Below are 16,750 nucleotides of genomic sequence, written 5' to 3' on the forward strand. Positions count from 1 at the left end.
GAGAGAAACCATGTAAGTGTGGGGAGTGTGGGAAGCACTTCATTCAGGCCTCAAGTCTTCAGCTTCATCAGAGCGTCCACACTGGAGAGAAGCCGTACAGATGTGACAGATGCAGTAAGGTCTTCAGTCGGCCTTCACAGCTACAGTCCCATCAAAGAGTGCACACGGGGGAGAAGCCTTACACGTGTGAGACCTGTGGGAAGAGCTTCAGCTGGCGCTCCAATCTGACAGTTCATCACAGAATCCATGCTGCTGATAAATCCTATAAAAGTGATAGGAGTGGTAAGACCATCAGAGAGCCCACACACGAAAAAAGTTCCATAAAATGATGAAAACAGAGACAGAAACAACTCAGGTGTCATGTGAATTCTTCCAGTCATCAAGTTCAGAAGAAAAAAAAATCATTTGTTTCATTAAAGTCGGTGTTTCAGCCATAGCTCAACATGTCCCAGTAGCCAGGAGGCCACACGGCAGAGAACTCTGGTAAATGGTGTAGTAAGTTTGAACTTTGACCTCTATTAAATATTAGGGGAGAAGCCTTAGTGTGAGTTTTAGCAGGCCTTGTACAAAAGTATGATGAACATGCCAAAATTTATGCCCATTACAACGTAAATTCCACGAATGCAGCGACATTTGTTCTGAATCTACAGTCTGAACATTGTCAGCTACTTTGTAGGTGCTCGATATTTGTTCAGTTAATGAACGAGGAAAAACTTTTTGAAAATTATGTTGCAATCCCCTCCAAAATTTCATAAAAATTTGTATTCAGAGGAGTTAACCTAAATCTGGCCTTAAAAGTAATTCAGGGAGACAAAAATTTGAAGTGTTAGAAAACCACTCAGTATTGCAATTTGTAATATTAATGTGGCATCGTCCTGTTATGATGAGCTCCATTTGTCTCCCCCCAGCCTCGCTTCAAGTTGGATCTTATCTTGGACTTTGTCTATCTAATATTCTGTGAACCTTATACAGTACAAATTTGGTTATCTTTTGTGACAGTATAGACTTACTGAAAATGGATTGTTCATCTTGCAATACAGAAAGCATACTGTTGACCCTTTTTTCAAGAACGTCAAGGCAGAGGTTTAAGTGTCAGAAAGAGTTCCTAATGACAGTGACAGAGGACAAACATTTCTTAGTAAATGAACTGATCGTTGGTTTCTTACTCACCACATTTCCGTCTAGGTTTTGATGTGATTGTCTCCCAAGGGTTTTAGCATTACTTTCATCAGGACTTCTTAAGTAGAGAAAAGAGGCTGTGTGAAGTAGATTACTTTTGTCAAGTTCTCTATCTCCTTACTCCTCTCTGGCCTGAGATAAAAAGAAAAAAATTATTTGTTGAAATTTGGTAATTTCATCAAACATATTTATTCAATGACTGACTTGCACACTTTTTCCTAGCGGTGGATTGAAAAATTGATTTTCAAAGTGAAGTTGCTGAGTACATATCAAAACATAGAACGTGCGTCCCTTTGATATAGAAATCACAGAATAGGACCTTATAATTAGGAAATTCAAGTAGAAAAGGTGAGTAGCATGTCAATGTTACTAAATTTTGTAAAAGTGAAATATTCAATAGGAATGTCTTTATATTTTAAGATACTTATGTAATGACAGGTCTGTTAAAATGATGGCTTAAACTTAATGACAGAAGCATGTAACAGTTTAATGTATTTTAGGTAGGTACATCACATACCTTTATCAAACATGCATGTGTGTGTGTTAATGCATCCTATCATCTGTAAAGGGATATTCACCCTTATGTAAACAGTGGCAAGATTTTCAGGGATTTTTTCCACATTTAACTTCCATATTTTAAATTTTTCATTGAGCATCAATTTTCCAGTAAAATACTGTTATTTTTATAGTAACATAGGTAGTAAAATAATGTAAAATATAATATTAAAAATTACTAAGAACATATTAATCCCTCACAGTAAGAAATCCTATCATCATGAGGTATACATATATATGGCCAAAATTAAGGAATAGACCTCTAGAAATCAGTTATAAAAAAGAAAAAATGTATATGGTTATTCAAAGAGACAGAATATTAGTCAGTGTAACGGTCTATTTATAATTAATGCATTTGAAGTTTAGGATAAATCCATGCAGCCCAGAATATTCTGTTTTAATTCCAACAGTAGAAATGTACACATCCTAGTTCTCCTCATCAGGCTTCCTTACTGGGTGAATGGATGGATAGCTCGGGGTACCGGCTTGTCCTTTCAAGTGCTTGGTCTGACTGGAGAAGTAGCTGGGTCGTTCCAGACACTATGACACAGAGAACCATTAGCTGTGGGAAAAGAGGAATTTACCCCCCAAAAAACTTTTTAAATTGTTTACAAAGTAACAGTGATTGGGCAAATCCTGAAGATAGAGAGTGGAAATAGGTAAGTTTTAGAGGTAAAATTTATCAACGATTCCCTAAGGAAAAATGTGCATAGGGAAGAAACCTAGAATGATGGGAACAAGTTGTTAAGGAGGAGGTTTGCATACCATTTCCTACTTCTTGGTCATTTCACTGATGTTTAACACTTACTTGGTTAAAGGGCTTTACTCAGCAAAAGATGTATTTAATGTGAGAGGCAGGTTTCCAAGATTGGTTTCCTAGACCACACCTTCACATGTGTATGTAAAGTCCATGCTACCTCAAATTGCATTGCATTAGATGTCAGAAATCCTAGGGCTTTCTTGTTTGGTTTGGTTTGGTAGATATCAAACCACCAACTCTCAAGGTAATTTGTAGTTTAGTGAGTTAAGTCAAGGGCTGGAAAACTACCTCCTGTGAGCCCAACCTGGCTCATTGCCTTTAAAGCTTTATTGGAACCTAAAAGCTCTTTATTGGCCCATCCATTTATTTACCATCTTTGAGTGTTTCCCATTGTGCTGACAGTGTTCAGTGGTTGTGACGAGCACTGATGGCCCACAAAACCTAAAATATTTACTTTCTGGCCCTTCAGAGAAAAAGTCTGTTGATCCCTGTGGTAAGCCCAAAAGGTTTGTCTCTGTAAGTGAAAGACCACAAGTAGAGCAGAACTTAGACTTGGTTCAGTGAGGATTCCAGAGAGGTTTCCTTTTTGATTCTCATATCTGCCCTTCTGGTTGACCTTGTTCTTTAGTTTGGTTCAAAGACAGTGGTAGCAACTAGGGACTACCTGTTTCTTTCTTCACATTCAATGAAAGAGCTGCTCTTCCATTCTTAGTGTTGAGTAGTTCACAACTCACTCCCAGTGCGTGGCTTCCTCTAACCTTGACTCCCATCTATGCTAAAGACTAAATCTTTAGCTTTGTATCCAGTTCCATTGGCCTTTGTAGGGCCTTCAGTTTCAAGTCCCAGTTGATAGCTTGAGCTCGAAATCTGTTTTTACCGTTGGGGATTTTCTGTCTTAGCTTTGAGCTTGGCTACATAGCAACACTTTGGGGGACTTGTTATAATCAGCATTTCTATCTTTCTTTCCTTCCTTTTTATTTATTTATTTTTTTAAGGGGATCCAAAGTCAAATTCAGTCAGTGGCTGAATGACAACACATTGATTCACAACCTTGTAGATTCTCTTATGTCATAGGGCATCAGTGGGAAGGAGTAGAATCCTGGAAATTTGAGGTGGAAATATATGGGCAGATTCCAACAAAGCTGAGGCCTGTGACCTCTGACCTGTGACCTCTTAGTTGAGCCTGCTGTGCTATTAGAAGGAAGTCTGCCTCTACTCTGAGGTAGTTTCCTTGCAGGGGTCTGTGGATCCTCAAGACTTGCCTCCACTACCTCTCGTTTTTCCAGACCTAGTAATCAGACTAGAGTCCTTGAAATGGGGACGGGAGCAGGGAAGGGGTGGGTACCCACCGGGTATAAAGGATGACCATGAGGAGACACTATCTGCTAAAATACGGAATTTTATAACTTATATCAATAGAAACCTGAGAAATAATGTGTGTGGAGTTTGTAGGTATTGAAGCAGGTGGGAGTAATGTAATATTGGGTTAGGCTGGATTTGTTGATACGAGTGCATTCAACACCCATTCCAGACTCAGCGTGTTAGCTTGGCTACCTGGGAATGCCTTCAGCAGTTTGCTCAAATGACTGAAACCTGTACCCAAAGTTAGCGTAGGCTAAAGTCAAAATGCCAGGACTTTCTAAGTATGTTGTAGCAAAATTTCTTGACGTTGGCATGACTGACATTTTGAACTGGATAGCTCTTTGTTGTTGGGAGCTGTCCTGTGCAATGTAAGATGGGCCAGTGGCACATACTCTTCCCTGCCACCCTAGTTGTAACAATAAAAAGTGCCTTGAGGGCTTCCCTGGTGGCGCAGTGATTGAGAGTCCGCCTGCCGATGCAGGGGACACGGGTTTGTGCCCCGGTCCGGGAAGACCCCACATGCCGCGGGGCAGCTGGGCCCGTGAGCCATGGCCGCTGAGCCTGCGCGTCCGGAGCCTGTGCTCCGCAACGGGAGAGGCCACAACAGTGAGAGGCCCGCGTACCAAAAAAAAAAAAAAAAAAAAGTGCCTTGATACATCCGTGTGCACCAGCCACGTGGGGCTCATTCATAACACAGCTCCTTAAAGAAAAAAGTCTCAAGGGGCTTCCCTGGTGGCGCAGTGGTTGAGAGTCCGCCTGCCGATGCAGGGGACATGGGTTCGTGCCAGGGCCCGGGAAGATCCCACATGCCGTGGAGCGGCTAGGCCCGTGAGCCACGGCCACTGAGCCTGTGCGTCTGGAGCTTGTGCTCCACAACGGGAGAGGCCACAACAGTGAGAGGCCCGCGTACCACAAAAAAAAAATAAAATAAAAGTCTCAAGACACTGCCACATATTTCCTGGGAGGGGGGACCAAAAGTGTCCCCAGCTGAGAACCACCACTGTAGAAGGTTTACAAAGGCATAGGAATGCCAGACCACTGGAGTGGATTTATCATATAAGATCTGCTCACCCAAACCCCCTATGTGCCCTGGGAGGGCTCAGAGGACACTTCCTTTGCCAGAGGTTTAAGAAACGTATTGGTGAGGGGAGCGTTAGCAGTCTTGGAATGCTCTGTAGCTGCTCTTCTCTGCAGGCCAAGAATGAGAGGGAAATGATGTCATCATAATGGGCTCCCTAAATTCAGTGAGGCTAATGGGATCGTGGGGCATCATTGGTCAAGTGGAAACACTTCATTGGCAGAGATAAAGTGAGCGTGTTTTTCACAATGAACAGCAAAATGAAAGGGCTCATTAGAATGCTTTGATACACAAAGATTTTTTATTTGCTCATGTGCTATCTCTAGGGCTGAAATAAATGGGAACTCTACTAATACCCTACTTGATTTGAATCAGGAGAAAAGCTCTAGGTCTGATGAACATGTCTGACCGGAATCAACATGGGAGTTGTGCTCCCTCAGCCAATTGGATAACATGAGTCAGTTCCCATTTCCAGAGCATCTTGAATGAAGGGCAGGCCGGGTCCCCTTGAGGGAGGATATACCCTGGTTTACTACCAACTCTCCCGAGGGTGCTTTCTTCTCCCTGGAAGGGATAAAACAACTGAGGTAGAACAGGAAGAGACAAGAAGCACTCCAAGCTCTGCTGGTCAGGGTTACCCTCCAGCGTTGCCTTAATGCTCAGAGCCACACACACCACAGTGAGCTTGGCTCCAGATCAACTACCACGCAACGAAGGTTCTGGAACATTTCCATATCTCGGGGGACCTCATTTCCACGTGACTCTCTTTCATATTCCCCTTTGTCACAGAAGGCTAGGTCCAGTGGTCCGGGTGAGATCTCGGCTCAGGCCCAAGGCTCTCAGACCTCAACGGTCTGGTCCTGCCAGGGCCCCTGTCCTCTCTGGAGACCACTCCTGGCTCTCTCTGCCGAGAAGGCGCTGCTGGCAGTACGTCCTCTAAGAGTTGAGGTCCGTCGTGCAGACCCTGAGAAAACTCCTAGGAAAAGGCTCCACCTTCTTGTTTACGTCAACAGAGCTCAATGCCTTTGTTAGTGCTGGGTGTGTCCCATTTGATGCAACTGCAGAGCCATTAGGTCAACCAGCACATGTGTGCGGCCCCTTCCCTTGGACTCCTCTGGGCCCTCGTGACATAGGCTCAGAAGACTGCCAGCCTCAAGCCTTACCTCTTCCAAGGCCACACCGTCTCCAGGATCTTCTGTCCCATGAATCTCAGTTGCTGTGTGGAACTCAAAAGAGAGAAAAGAGTCTGCCTGCGGGGTCTCTTCGGGCTGGGGCCTTCTACCTTCTCTTCCTCGTCCTCCTCGTCCTCCTCGTCCTCCTCGTCCTCCTCGTCCTCTTCGTCCTCCTCCTCGGGGTGATCTCGGATTCCACATTGCCCATCAGCTGGGCCATGGTGAGATGAAACACACGGCAGCTGAAGCCCTCCAGGACGCCAAACTTCACGTGCTGCTGGAGGATCTCCAAGGTGGGGAAGACCCGGCAGCAGGCCATGCACCTGAAGCCGGTCTCCATGGTCACCATCCACTCCGGTGTCTTGGCCCTGGGTCTCTCCTCGACGGCAGGTGACCCTGATGGGCTGCCTGGCGCTGCCCTTTCCTCATACTCTTTGTCCTCCCCAGTGGGCTCACTGTCAGACAGGAGGTTTTCGGTGGACACATCAGAAGAGGGCTCAGTGGCTACTGTGCACGCATCCTCAGGAAGGGTCACTTCTTCTATCCTCAGCTGCTTTTCAGGCAACTCCAAGGGTTTCTTTGTCTTCCAGGAGACAGCGACACCCTTGTTCACTTGTACCTGCATGTAGTATATTTTCATGCCCCTTTCCTCTTTGTCTGGGTGCAGATCGTTCTTACAGGGTGAAGAGGGTGAGGAGGAGACACAGTGTGATGGGGGAGCGGTCTCCCCTTTTTCCTGAACCTGGGCTAGGGGTGCGGTAGGCTGGGCAGTGTCTCGATGTGATCTCCGGATTCCTGAAAAAGGAATTTTAAAACATAATAACATGCATGGGCCATGCCGGAAGCTGAGGGAGCAGGTGTGGTAGACGAGAGAGGGACATTTGCATGACGTAGCTATGTCGTGAGCTTGGTGTCTGTTGGCCGTAGGAGGCAGTGGTGTATCTGGTGTCATCTGTGGGCTTTTCATCTGCGTGTTGGGGGATACTGGAGCGGTGTCTGTATACACGGGTGTGGAGTACAGTGGTGAGGACTGTGGTATGTGAGGGAAGCGTATGGATGCGTGTATGACGAGGAGTGTGAGTTTGGGAATATCGGTGGTGCATTCCTTGTGGAATGGGGCTGTGGTGCAGGAGGAGAGTACTGTGGAGCACGTGCTTGGGGTTCATGTGTGCACGGAGAAGGGCTGTGCCTGGAGGGCGCATGTGTGTGTGAGCTGTGTGGACCTGAGCTGGATGGCGCTGCTCTCAGGCTGGAGGTGTATGATGCAGAACTCTGTCCTTCTCTGGAAGCAAAGGCAAAGAGAAACCCTACATTTTTCTCTGAAGATGCTTAATCTGGTCCCTCTTCCCTCCACCTCAAGTCCAGACCTTTCCGGCCACTGCTCCTTGACTTCCCCACCATGGTAGTAGCAGGATTCACACCCGCCCCCCACCCCTGACTCAGCTGGGATACACGCCCTCGTAACAGCTCAGCCATCCCGCCCAGGCTCCTCCACAGAGCCCTCATCACCTCTGATGACCTTGGGTTTCCTCTCAGCCTCCCTGGGATCTGTGTGCCTCCTGCCTCACAGCCAAGCACCCCCTCACCTGAGGAGCCCCGCGCCCTTACCGGCGTACATGAGCTTGCGCGGAGAAGAAGCACAGGAGAAGTGTTTAGGGGCAGAGGAGACCTCCCCTGGCCCTGGGCTGCAGCCTTGGGCCACCACAGTGGATCCAAGCCGAGGGGGATCCTCTTGTGACTTCGAGATTCCTGAGGGAGGAATGAAAGGCTCAGGGTGGGTTCATCAGTCCTCTGTCCACAAATATTTACTGAGTGTGTGACACGTGTCAGGTGCAGTGAATACACACAGTTGAGAGTGTGGTTCCCAGTGGATACTCCAGGATTTAATTCCAATCCATACTTATTCTCTCACTGTCTAGTTGGTAATGTAGGCCTCGGTGGTGACTGTGAGTGTGTGGGAAGAGTGAGTGATGTGTATCAGTTAAGTCTGTGGTAAGTGTGGGGTTGGCATGGGGAGCACAGTGCAGATGTGTCTATCTGTGTGTGTGGCCTTTGTGTGCATGGTTTCTGTTCACAAGTCAGGAATTCTGGGACATGTAACTTTTCCTCATTACATGGTGTGGCTTGTATTTATGGTGCGTGTTCATTCATTCAGTCACCAAGATTCAGTAAGCAGCTACTCCTGTGTATCCGGCACTCTTCCATTGTTGTAGTCTTTGGTAACGCTGCACATTCTAGTAGGGGAAGACACACACTAAACAAAACTACAATAAATATATAATACATCAGCTGGTGGTAAGTATATAAGGGTTGCCAGACTTAGCGAACAAGAATACAAGGCACCCAGTTAAATTTCAGTTTCAGATAAACCCAGAATACTTTTTTAGTGTAAGTATTCCCATGCAGTGTTTGGCCTGACTTAGTTTTAGTGTAAGTATGGCCCATACAATATGTGGGACATACTGATACTGAAAAATTACTTGTTGTTTATCTGGAATTCAAATTGAACTGGATAGCCCATATTTTCTCTGGCAATCCTGACCTGGGTTACTGAGACTGTGGTTTACTGTGGTTTGTACAAAGCGGGTCTGGCATTACTCAAGAATGTGTTATAAGTGTGGTGTGTATGACACGTGACTGGTTCTTATAGAGGTATTTAGAGATGGCTGAAGTTAGCTGTGTTTGTGCAAGAGTTGAGGAGATACATATATATATAGTGTGTGTGTGTGTGTGTCCTATATATATAGTGTGTGTGTCTATATACATATCTCATCTCCAGCGTTTGGTGTTGGAGGAGACGATTGTGATACAGGTGGGTTGTATGAGAACGTAGTAGAGAAGGGATGCATGTATATACCTCCATGTGCTGTGTGTGGTTTACTAAGGAAGTTATATGTGGGGTGTGTGATATTTTTGCTGTATCAGAGTGTACATGGGTGTATGAGTTACTGTCTCATGAAACACCCCTAACAAGAATTCTGTATACACTCTTACGTACACCGAGTGTCAGCCAGGTCCAGGCAGGGTGACAAGAACTTTACCACGCAGACTTTATATCTGGTAAGCACTCTAACCCCATTCATCTCGCTCTTCTCTGCACTACCCCCCCCCCCCCCACACACACACGAACACACAGGAACACAGAGCAAAATATTCTGAATGGTCAGGGGCAGTCATTGCCTTCCCCAGCCTGTCCCAGCCACTGCCTGGAAATCTGCCTGCTGTCTAGAGCTCCATTCCCAGGGCCCATCCTACAGTCTCCAGGGCCCTGGGCCTGGTAGGAGCTACTGGGCTCTAATCTGGGGCAGAGGCCTCTAGCTGGAGCTCTGGGGTGACCACCCCTCTCCCAGGGCAAGCTACTCGCCTACATTTAATGCACGCAGGCACCCCGTGGCCCGTGGCTCTCAGAGCTCCCCGCAGGACCCTGAGGCCATTTCTCACCCCTGCTCACGCGGTCTCAGTCTCTGGAAAACCCTTCCCTTCCCTTGATCTCCTTTGGGAAATTCTTCCTGTTGAAGGAATAAAACCTCCTTGCTTTCAATATGACACCATCCCTAGACAAACAATCTTCTTTCAAAGTGCATTCCACTTGTCAAGATATTTTTCAACAGGGCCTTCAACTCATGGGGCTTCTCTTTCCACTTTGGTAAAAGAGGCCAAGCAACTCATGGGTCTCTCTCAGCATCCTTGCATCCTTCACATCCCCCACCTCATGACCCCAGGGAAAGATCCAAGAGAATAAGAGAGAAATCGGGGACTGAGAAAAGCTGCACCTCTAGGTCTGTGCAAGCAGGATGCAGCCTGCTATGAGTCCGACAGAGCTCCAGGCCCGGCTGCCCCAGGGGAGAGTCCTCAGACCAGCGGAGCTGACCTCCCATCTCCCAGGGGGCATCTGGCCGTTCTGTGCCGTCTCACACCACAGGGACCCTCCGGATGGATACGGCAGCGTCAGTGAGACAAGGTCTCTCGCTCCCTGCTTCACAGGTGACACGTTCTCAGTCCCCCCCATCCTAGAGAAGGTTTAGTTTGGCAGAAACCCATGTGCCCCAGCATGTTGCCCCCCACATACCTCCTCCGTTCTCGGCAGTTTCCTGGGACTCTTCATTTTCCAGATGTTTCCTCTTTTGTCGCCGTTTCATGGTACCAACTAGAAGTCTCCCTTAGAAGATGCCTCAAGAGATGTCCAACTCCTCCTCTTCCCTACAGGTTGGCCCTTGTTGGCTCTTGGGCAATCCGTTGAAATGATTCAATACAAATAAAAATAGTCAAGTCTCCTAAATGGCTGAAAAACTTGTACCACTTAGTGAACCAGCAGTACTGCCTAGTGCTCACCAGGGCTGTTATGTTTGCAAGGTTGCCAGGCGCACAGTGGAATTCTGTGACCTCAGTGATGACATCAGAGCATTCCGTGGACCTAGGTGGAGCACAGTGTCTGCAATAGCACAGGCCCCATTTTCAAGAACATTTCCTTTTTCCCAGCTGAACCTTTCCCGTGAAAGGGAAAGGTTCATACCATATCTATTATAAATTGTATCATACCATGTCTATTATAAAATTCACATTTTGAGTGGAGATCTTTTCATGTCTTTTCTAGAGAGATTTAATATGAATATTTTCAGTGGTCTCCAGTTTCCCTGTGGATTATTGACATTTTAAACTCTGCACTTCAATTTTCCCTCAATACGTGTAATTTTGTCACAGCTATTTCTGTACTTAAAGATGAGGAACTATATAATTGATTTCTTCATTTTTTTCCCATCTCTTTCCAAGGTACTGCATTTGATTGTGTCTTACGAATGAGTGAAAAATGCTAGTCCTTGAGTCAGGACGTTGGGCCCTTTACCAAGTAACTCAACCTATCTGGGCTTCAGCTTCTGTATGTGCCATCAAGAGGCTTGGACTAGCTGACTTTTCAAATGCTGTGTTTCTTTGATTCACTCTCACTTACTGATCTGCCACTTAAGAAGAGGGTCTGTTCTCATAAAGTAACAACAGTCTTTTCCTAACCTTGGGTTGGGTGGAGTTTAACTGTTCGTACTCAGTTTGTTAGTTATATTGCCTTCTACGTATGCTTAGCTCTAAATAATTTATATGGCTCTTGTGACAATTTTTAGATCTTCTTTTTTTCTTATTTTCTTTTACAGTTTCTAATTTGTTATCGCCAGTGTAGAGGAGCCTGATTGACTTTTAAAATTTATTGATCTTGTATGTGTGTGCCTTGTTGAACCGTCTTATTAGTTCCTGCTAGTTTATCTGTGGGTTCTTTTGGGTCTCCTAGATAAATGAGCATAGGAAATGTAAATAATGTGTTCTTTGGATAAAGTTTATTTTCTTGCATCTATATATATATAGAAGCAATATGTTGAATTGATTTAAATATTTAAATACTTACATACCTGTTATCACAATCTAACATTCTTGATCTTATTTTCTTTCAATCAATATTATGTTTTCAAGATTTATCCACGTGAATCCATATAGATCTAGGTCTTTGATTTTTGACTGCTTGATATTATTTCATCACATGCATATAGCATCATTTATTTTCCATTCAAGCATTATTGGACAATTGGATTGTTTCCCTCCCTTCTCTAGAACAAACAACATTTCCTAGAATATCCCTGAAGATGTCTGACAGTCGAGAAGGGCCAGGCTGCCCGAAGGATTGCTACTTGCTTTTAGCCACCTTCCAACAGGCCGTCTCCAGCCAGCAATTTGAAGCACAGCTGAAATGAAAACTGCCCCAAATGTGAAGATCTTAGGAGCTTCCTAGAAGGTGGGAGGTTAATGATAGGCATCCTGCTGGGATCCCAGGGGAGTCTGAGCTGGCCTGAAGCTCATCTTCCTCCTCCACCTCTCAAGAGAAATGTGGAGGAAAGAAGCCTTCAAAAACTCTGAGCAGGCAGAGGGAGAGATATTGGGGGCCGAAGGTGTAACTGAGGTCTTGGAGTGGGCTGTGAGCACGCAGAGCCTCTAGAGAGCCAGGCTCTGCTTTCTGAGAACCTCTCCCCTAAGGCTGCTCATAATTCAGGTGATACCAGCCATATAGAGCCGACTTGGCCCACACTGTCACAGAAAGCCTTATCAGAATCTCTTCTTCTTCATACACTCTTGTGTCTGTTACTTGGCTATTGCCTTTGGTACTCCACTGATGTGAACCACAGTCGCCAGGGGATGGAGGACACTAGTGACCCATCTTGCTCTGTGGCCTCAGTCCACAGCTTGAGGGTAAGGGAAGAGGCCAAATGAAGGTCAAGAAGGAAAGATGGAGTTTGAAGAGAAGACCTGAGTTAAGGGTGTCTTCTCAAGTCTTGATGACTGAAATGTAGCTCCAGTACCTGAAGTCCTGCTTGTTCTCAAGGCTGACCACGGGGCTGGGTGCACTCAGTGAAGGAACCGTATACACTTAGTATTTCCTTGCTTGCTCACACTTGCCCTCCTCTGATACACCCTCTGCAAGACTGCTCTTCCCCTGAAACAACTTTCCACCTGCCACTGTCATCTCAGGAACATTTGCTTCCCCTTCCTAGTGTCCCCCTAGAATGCCATTGCAGCCAATTCATAATTGGATAATCATGCTTCTTACCATAGTCTCAGCAACTTCTGAAAACTTTTATTCACTTTATTCCATAGTCTTCACCCATCAATAATCTTCCTTAACTTCCTAGCTGCAGGTTAAGCCATTCGGAATCATTTCTTTTTCTTTCTCTTCTTTGGCAAATCCTTTCTATCTTTTAAGGTCTTTTTCTTGTCTCTCTACCATCCTGCCTTGCTGAACTTCTTTTTTTTCCGTTTAAGTAACCTTTCAATCTCCTTCCCCAATTTCCTCATAAACATTGAGAGTTTATTCCTCACACGTTAGACAGCGGTTTATGAATGGCCAGGCATAATGGACTCAGAATGAGTTGGCACCCCCGAGGTACCTGTCTTGCTGGGGAGCCACAGGTGAAGGGCTGGCTGCTGGACACATGTTTGCATGGAGTCAGGCTGAGTGGCCTCAGGGTGTTTGCTCTACACTTGTGTGTGTTTCTCCCTAGTTGGTTTCCTTGTCCAGCCACCTGTGACCTCCCTCCATCCAGCCCAGGGAATCCTTCTCATCACAGGGGTAGGATGTTTGTCTCATTTTCCATCACATCCTTTCCCCAAAGTTTGGTTGTGAGTTGTTCCCATTCCAAAGACCTTTCCTCTTGGAAGAGAAAAGAGAAAATCTTGTCTCTCCTTTCCTCTCACTTCACTTCTGCTCTATTATCTCCTCCGTCCAGAATGGCCCCCTGACTCAGATGGGTGTAGATCCAAAGATGGCAAGAACTGCCAGCAATTCTGAGATAATAATACGGATGGATCAGGAAAACGTGAAAACCTTTATCCCGCCACATTAAAAAACATTGCGCTTCCAGTGTATTCAGAGTCTCAGTGTAGAAACACAAATGATAGAGAAATTGAATTACACTCAAGTTTTTCTTTCCTGCTTTCCTGTTTTATTCTAATTCTCCAAGTTAACATGATAAACTATTTGTTAGGTAAACTTTCAGACATTTTCTACACAGGCACACTTTTCTTTTTTTCACATAAGAGTGTGAACTAGGTCACTTTCAACATGCTGTGATTCTGTGATTCACTGTCTCCCACCGAGTCATCCACTGATAAAGTCATCTGTTTCATGGAGAAATATTTCCAATAGCTAATAGCCAATGTCTGTGGAGTGCTTACTCTGTGTCGGTTTCTTGTAACTACTTTACAGATCATTTGTACAACGTACCCATGGACCAGGTACAATTATGACCCCCAAGTGACAGATAAGTGCAGATAAGTACAAATAAATACAGAGGCCAAGTGACTTGCCCAAGATACTGGAGCAAATCAAAATCCATGCCTCTGTAATCATTTTGCCCTATTGCCTCTGTCTGGGAGGCTTGATGATTTGGCAACTAAAACCTTAAATATCATGTTCCATTTTTATATCTGTGACACAAGCGTGGGGCTGTGATATGGGGTAACTAACCTGACTACTTTTGAAAACACTTATGCACCTGGATGAAAGTAAGCCAGGGACTGCAAGCTATAGATTTAAGGTTTCCTACCAACTTTTAAAAATAGCTTCTTGAATGCAATTTATGTAGTGTCAAGTCTAGGATGTAGTCCAAATAGTAACAGAAAAATGGAGATATGTAGAAAAATACTTAAAGTTGACAAGTATTGGGAGTGTAGTATTTTTGGGGCCAGCGTGTAGACCACAGGAAAACTTGCTGTTTCCATCCCAGAGGGAAGAGCCCTACGTTGCAACTGCCAAGGTCCCTGGGGCAGCAAGTGTGCTCACTGCTTCGTAAAGAAGCATCCTCAGTTTGATAGAATCATATGGGAGCCTTACATTTGGTTAGCAGTTCTACGTTTTTGATGTAATAATATTTTCAGGGTGTGGGAGGGTATCAAGCTCTGAAAATACCCTTGGAGAGATTTGCTTATTAAGTTTGGCTTTTTCAGTCTCCCTACTACTTCTTTACTAAACACCAGGCGGTTTCCTTCACTTTTCAGACCCATGTTGTTTTTCCCTTGTCTAATGAACTTTGAAATACTTTTGGATGAGCTATGAAGTTTGGGAAAAAATAAACATCTCTTTAAAATAAGGAAGATAATAACAATGACAAGTAGAAAAAGCTCTAAAACAGAGAATATCCTCCATTCTAGCCAATGACTGGGACTGGAAGGTTCGTGCTCGCTGTCCAGGACGTAGAAATAAAAGCTGAGGAGGCGCTGAGCCGTCTCCTGGATCTCTATGAGCCTCCATCATTTCTGAAGGGTAGGGTTGACAGATAAAATATAGGCTGTTTAGTTAACTCTGAATGTCAGAGAAACAACAAGTACATTTTTAAGATAAGTATGCCCCAAATAGTTCATAGGATCTACTTATACTAAAAATAATGACTTATTATTCATGTGAAGTTCAAGTTGAACTGGGCATCCTGTACTTATATTTACTAAATCTGACAGCCCTACTGATGATCCACAATGGAGGCAGTTGAGGAGCGGTACATGCTGGCTCTCGGACAGTCAGAAATGGCTTCAGCAGATCCAGGTACAGTATGAAATTCTTTTTGGATGTAGCTCAGAAGCCATGGCCAGCCCTTGACTGCAAGTACTGCCTCGGGTTTCCCTGAGGTGGGGTAAACCTTCCTCTTAATGGCCTTTTGGTAAGTCTGGAAGACCATATCCAAGGGGAGCCCCAAAGTCAGTTTCATCCTCACAACCATGTTTCCAATTCCTGGAATTGGCTGCATGTGACTCACAAGAGCTGAGGAGGTTTGTGGAAATTGGGAGTGTCATAGCTTGAACCCTTTGTAGGTAAAGTTTTGCTGTTGTGAGAGTTTTAACAGGAGCAATGTGAAAGACTCCTGGTCCCCAGGTAGATAGAAACAATCCTGTTCTACTTCTGTGTATGTGACAAGTCTCTAATAGTTCAGAGAGCAAGGATCTGGTCTTAGAAAGACTGATCCAAGCTTGGATGTTTCTGGGGACAAGGCAAGGTCCTGAGTTTCAAGTTCACCTTTTATGGTTGAGGAGACACTAAGGTGGTCAGAAGGGAAATCATGGAGGAGACCTTGGCTTCCTCCATCGTGCAGGCTTGTATATGTGGTTCTATGTAGATTGTGTTTCAAAGGTGGAGCTTGTTTACAACTATGGACATTCTCCGATGTGCTTTTTGGACCTTCATTCCCAGAGCGAGAGCAGTGCCGAGGCTCTAGAAATGCCATGGATATTCTGAGCTGTCAGTGGCATTTCCCAGGTACTGTTGCCTTGGTGCCGCTCCTTGAAATGTCCAAAGGGATTATCATCTGTCTTGTGGCGGGTGCTAGCATTGTGAAAGGGAGCTGCTGCACCTGGCTCAGAGGATTTGGGATGTGGTGGGAGGAGTAGTAGTGCTACGACTATAAATTGTATCACAGCATATCTATTCCATCTTGAGAGTGGGGTTGGGGGGTTCTGAAGGGGGGCTTTTATTGTACTTTTATACATTGTACCCTTGAAACTAATTCAATTTTTTAAAATTAATTAAGTTATTTTGGGCTGCATTGGGTCTTTGTTGCTGCTAGCGGGCGTTCTCTAGTTGCAGTGAGCGGGGGCTACTCTTGGCTGTGGTGCACGGGCTTCTCATTGCAGTGGCTTCTCTTGTTGCGGAGCATGGGCTCTAGGCACGCAGGCTTCCGTAGTTGTGGCACGTGGGCTCGGTAGATGTGGCACACGGGCTCTAGAGCGCAGGCTCAGTAGTTGTGGCGCGCGGGCTGAGTTACTCCGTGGCACGTGGGATCTTCCCAGACCAGGGCTCGAACCCATGTCCCCTGCATTCGCAGGCATATTCTTAACCACTGCTCCACCAGGGAAGCCCAATAATTCAGTTTTTTATAAAGAGAAGATTCCTAATAGTATTCCAAAATTTTAAAAATATGTAGTTGGATAACACTATGAAAAATTAACTGATATATTCTTTTATTATTTCTCTTTGCTCCCTGGATTTTTGTCCCCATCCAGTCAGCTAGGCACTCTGAGTTCACTGCATTAGGAAGGTAAAGACTCAGCAGAAATGAGGGAGAAAAAAAGAAAATTCTCAGCTTTGGAATGTTCACAACGGAGGCCACAGTAGAACAGGTG

At 45.2% G+C, this 16,750-nt stretch overlaps 1 pseudogene across 1 annotated transcript; it reads right to left on the reverse strand.

Moving 5' to 3' along the window:
* Positions 1 to 2,216: 2,216 nt before the first annotated feature.
* Positions 2,217 to 7,498, reverse strand: LOC308610487 (protein FAM170A-like; annotated as a pseudogene). The gene is made up of 2 exons: positions 6,217 to 7,498; positions 2,217 to 2,274 (listed from the first exon to the last, which is right to left on the reverse strand). The product of its transcript is annotated as a protein FAM170A-like (transcript).
* Positions 7,499 to 16,750: the final 9,252 nt, after the last annotated feature.

This window comes from Mesoplodon bidens (genome assembly GCF_964165515.1).
Source record: "Mesoplodon bidens genome assembly, contig: HAP1_SCAFFOLD_1360, whole genome shotgun sequence".
NCBI lineage: Eukaryota > Metazoa > Chordata > Mammalia > Artiodactyla > Ziphiidae > Mesoplodon > Mesoplodon bidens.